At 46.2% G+C, this 5,050-nt stretch overlaps 1 pseudogene across 1 annotated transcript; it reads right to left on the bottom strand.

The window, feature by feature from the left end:
• Positions 1–512: 512 nt before the first annotated feature.
• On the bottom strand, positions 513–1,050 carry LOC101572616 (annotated as a pseudogene). The gene has a single exon (XR_001117323.2). The product of XR_001117323.2 is annotated as a ubiquitin-40S ribosomal protein S27a pseudogene (transcript).
• Between the last annotated feature and the right edge of the window lie 4,000 nt (positions 1,051–5,050).

The following is a 5,050-nucleotide window of genomic DNA, read 5'->3' as shown; positions in this document are numbered from 1 at the left end:
ATTTCATACGGCAATTTTAAAAAATTGCTAAGTATTTATCAAATGAAGATGAAAACAGTTTCCTCTGAGGAAACGAGAACATTGTGCTTAGAGTTAGGTTTGATTTGGGTCCATATTTACTTGTTCCATATCAGCAATCCTGAAGGATGCCTCAAGGGGAAAGGAGCTTCGGTCCCAGGAGGGAGGGAGGCTGAGCCAGGCTGGGGCTGGGATTCTGCCAACAGGCCACTTGCAGCCTAGAGGCACCTTCCCACCGAGCCCTCAGCAAGTCATCACCGCACCCGCCTTCAACAGAAGCATGGAAAAGGCTGGAGACCCCTGGGCTCTGGAGGGCTCTGATCTCGGGGTTCAGCCGAAGCATTCAATGCAGCTACTTGGGTATCCCCAAAGGACCAGAGTCCAAGAGCAAAATGGTTCTGGGGCCCCAGAAAGTCTGGGTCTCAGGAGGCAGCTTTCCTCAGAAGTATATGCAGAAAGCCTGTTAACATTTATTTATTGAACAGGTATTTTTTTTTTTTTTTAGCTGAAGTTTTTTATTAACTCATAATTACTTGTCTTCTGGTTTGTTGAAGCAGTAAGTCAGACAACACTTGCCACAATAATGTCTGTCAAAGTGGCTGGCCATAAAAACTCCTGCACCACATTCATCTGAGGGGCACTCTCGATGAAGACGACTAATTTTGCCATTTTCATCCACCTTATAGTATTTTAGGACAGCCAACTTAACCTTCTTTCTCTTATGCTTATTCTTCTTGGGAGTGGTATAAGACTTCTTCTTCCTTTTCTTAGCACCACCACGGAGTCTCAACACAAGATGAAGAGTAGACTCCTTTTGAATGTTGTAATCAGACAAGGTACGTCCATCTTCCAGCTGCTTACCAGCAAAGATCAGCCTTTGCTGATCAGGAGGAATTCCTTCCTTATCCTGGATCTTGGCCTTTACATTTTCTATAGTGTCCGAGGGTTCAACCTCGAGCGTGATGGTCTTCCCAGTAAGGGTTTTCACGAAAATCTGCATCTTGGCGGCGGCTCCACCACAGATGGCGGATCCGAAAGCTGAACAGGTATTTAGGGGTTTTGTTTGTTTGTTTGTTTGTTTGCTGTACCAGGGATTGAATTCAGGGCCTTGCGCTTGCCAGGCAGGTGCTTATTCTACTGAGCTATCTCCCTAGCCCTGAACAGGTATTTGAGCATTCACGATGCATCAGGTTCCAGGGCATGAGAAACAAAATGCAAGGGATGTCTCTGATCTGAAAGTCAAGGCCCAAATGCAGAACATGTGCCATGCTCGGAATTCCAGCACTCAGGAGGCTGAGGCAGGAGGATCCTTGGTCCCTGTGTCTACCTAAGCAGGCACTTTATGGCCAGCCTTTTCTTCTCTCTCTCTCTCTCAGACTCTCACTACACAGCCCAGACATAGAGATCCTCCTGTCTCAGCCTCCCCAGTGCTGGGATTACAAGCATGCACCACCACACCCAGTCTCTGTGGCCAATAGTGCATGCCTGGGGTTCCATAGCCACCATAGCATGTGATACCAGGGATCAAACTCAGGTCCTTGTGCTTGCCAGGTGGGCACTTAGACCACCGAGCTCTCTCCCCACCTCGGGCTTTAATTTTAATCTTTGACTCTTTACTGATGGGGATCATTTCATTCTGTGAATGCCCTGAGACTTCCTGTAGATTTGCCCTTGGGAAAGAGATCAATACTTCTTTTTCCTGCCTGGGTCGTTTCTGAGCACTCCGCAGTCTAAGCTCTCTTCACCGAGCACTGCAGATAGCTTTTGTGCTCCTTTCTAAGAGAGGGCTTTCTCTTCCCTGACCTACATTCTGGACCTCTTTCATACCTCTTAATCCTCTGCTTGTGAAATGGCCTTGTTTTTGAGGTAAGACAAGTAGCATGGGGAAACTTGTTATCAATGAAGAGCCCCGAGGGAGGCCTATAAACAAAGCTGCTCCATCAGTTACCCCTGTAATCTGGCCCTCTTCGGATAAGAATGAATTCTGGGGGAAATGAGACCTGTGCACACTTCCCAGGCCGATTCTGAGCTCTGCACTCGGGCAATCCTCTCGAGACACACGCGCCACTTCTCTGCAAGGACACAAGCAGGTTCGAGGGTGTTCCAGCAAAGCTTGGCCTATAGCTCAGTGCTAATCTTGCCGTTAATAAACTGAGGTTCGGAGTGACTCTCAGAGATTTCCTACGTAATCCATGGTATCAAAGAGTATGTACCAGAGACTTGGGTTCAGTTTCACCCTGTTCAAGTCCCAAACTTAGACTCACGCTTGCTAATCTTTTTCTTATACCCTAATTTTATCAAAGAACTCTGCTGCTGTACCTTCAAAATTATCCCAAGTCAGATCCCTTTTACTTTCTTGAGTCAAGCCAGACCCGTCTCTCTCCTGGGTGACCGCCCAGTGCCTTCCCCTGCTCCTCTGCGTCTGTGCTCCGTGGAGCTGCAAAGTGGTCCAGCTAAAATTGGATGTTACCGGAGCCTGAAGCGGGAGGGTCGTGGTGAGTTCGAGACCAGCCTGGGCTACAAAGTGAGCGCAAGGCCAACCTGAACTGCATAGCAAGACCCTGTTTCAAAAAGATTAAATAAGGGCTGGCCAGATAGCTCAGCAGATTAAAAGCGCCTGCTTAGGCAGAAGCAAGGGTGGGGGTGGGATCCCTGGCTTGCCGTGCCGGGATTACTATGTTCCAGTGCTAAATTGTTCATATCACAATTAAGGGTCACAGTCTTCTGACCCCCGGGATTAAAGCCAAATAGGAACAAGGGCTTTTTTTTTTTTTGCCCTGGGGGTGGAGCTGGTACAGCATATTGTGCCCGGGATTGAACCGCAGTCCCTGTGCTCTACCTAAGCTTGCTGGAGCAGGAGCGTTAGACTGCTGAGTTATCTTGCTAGCCCAGGACTTTGTTTTATTGACTGCTGTATTTCAGGTTAGAACAATGCTTGGCTCAGTGTGGAGGCCTCAACAGTAAAGGTTAAGTAGATGAATTCATAATTCGCAGATTCAGCAATGCACCCAGTTCTAAATCAATTTTTGTCTGGAACAGGAGCTACTCCTCTTTCCCGAAAGCAAACTCTATGACTAATTTAAAAGCTGATTTCAGATCGCACGATGGGTTTCCGAACAATGACGTCAGGCTCGGAGACTTGATGCTGGTCGAGCGACGTGGGGGCCTCGCGCTAAGCAGGCAGTAAAGCGGGGCTTCTGGCTGCAGCTTCCCACTGTGTCGAGAAGCCTGAGCTGTTCAACATTATTTCCTCTGAAACCAGGACCTGAGAATGAACAAGCCGCTGTCTTACCAAGCAACCGTGCTGCACGCACCGTAGTCGAGAACCTTGACTTGGGAGCAGGCAGAGAGAGGAAGGCAAGCGTAAGCACTGCGGGCTGCTCAGCGCGGAGCGAGTGGCCACTGCAGATCTGAAAAGCTCTTAGTGACTGGAAAAGTACGGCGCTGGCCGGGAGTAAGGGACATAAGACAGAAAGAAATTTATTTTAGGGTGAAATTGAAGTGCAAGAACATAGATGTAAAAAATAAAATAAAGTTGGGCCTAGTGGCACACTCCACTCCTATAATCCCCTATAATCCCTGTAGGATTATAGGAGGCTAAGGCAGGAGGATCGCTGTGAGTTTGAGGTCAGCCTGGGCTATGTAGTGAGACTCTGTGTCCAAACAAGATAAGGCAAAACAAAACAACATCCCCCCCCCAAAAAAAAAAGAAAAGAAAGAAAAAGAAAAATTTGTGATCAAAACTCCTGCTTCAAAACCTTTCTTCATCCCGTTACTTTTATGATAAAGTTTAAGCTCCTTAATTGATCCCACCTCTACCTGCCTTTCCAGAACCCAGGGGTCTTCCAGGCATCCTCAGCTGCAGCTGCAACAATCCAGGAATTGTTTCTCTGTGCAGATTGTGCCTTTCTTTGCTGGATGTAGTGGCCCAGGCCTGTAATTCCAGGATACTGGGAGGCTGAGGCAGGCAGATCAAAGTTCAAACCCAGCCTGGATAATTTAGAGACTTAGTGAGACCCTGTCCAACAAAAACAAACAAAAAATCCCTGCTGTTCAACACCAACCCAAGCTAGGCCAATGTATCTTTGCCTGGGGAGCTTTTTTTTTTTTTTTTTTTTTTTTAAAAAAAAAAAAAAAAAAAAAAAAAAAACAAAAACCAATATCTTATATGAATGCTACAGCATCAGTAGGCTTGCTGACCTTCCTTTCCGTCACGCGATCCTGCTCTGCAGTATTTTGGCCATTGATTTATCTTTCCCAGGAGTCCAGTAGCTCCCTAAGGCCAAAGAAGGGAGCAGGGGCCTTTGTACAATACAGTGAAGAGTGAGTTCATTAACAGTGTCCTTGGGGCTGGTGAGATGGCTCAGTGGTCTAAAGTACCTACTTAGAACAAGCTTAGCAAAGCACAGGGACCACGGTTCAATCCCCCAGCACCACATGCCAGCCAGCCCCGCCCCCTGGTGGGCTGAGCTGGCCACACACACACACACACACACACACACATAAATAAATAAAATTAAAAAACTAAACAAAAAAGTAGCACTTGGCTGGAGGACATTCATCTGTATCCCCAGGGCTTGAAGAGGTGCAGGAAAGGCTGAGACAAGAGAATCACTATGAGTCTGAGCTGCATAGTGAGACCCTGTATCCAAGAGTAAGATCCCAGCACTCTGGGAGACTGAGGATGGAGGACTGGAAATTTGAATCCAGTCTAGTCATTTTAGAGATTTAGTGAGACCTTGTCTTAAAATAAAAAGTAAATAAGTGTTGGGGTTACAGTCCAAAATACAAAGGTCCTAGGTTTGATCTCCAGTACCACAAAAACAAAACAAAATACTAATTAGCGTACATTTTAAAATTATCAAATGTATCCCTAGCATTACCTTCTAATAAATTCTCACAGGGGCTTTGTTTTGTTTTTATTTGAGTCTTACAAAAAGACCTTAAAGTTTATCCAAAGTATTCACTTTTAGAGTCTTTCAAGTTATCATAATTAACCATGAACACAAAAATTGGTTTGGAAGAATTAGCA

The sequence above is a fragment of the Octodon degus genome, unplaced genomic scaffold (assembly GCF_000260255.1).
Source record: "Octodon degus isolate 3935 unplaced genomic scaffold, OctDeg1.0 scaffold00164, whole genome shotgun sequence".
NCBI classification, from domain to species: Eukaryota; Metazoa; Chordata; class Mammalia; order Rodentia; family Octodontidae; genus Octodon; species Octodon degus.
Note: the sequence above shows the minus strand (reverse complement) of the source record. Positions and strands in the feature narration are given on the sequence as shown.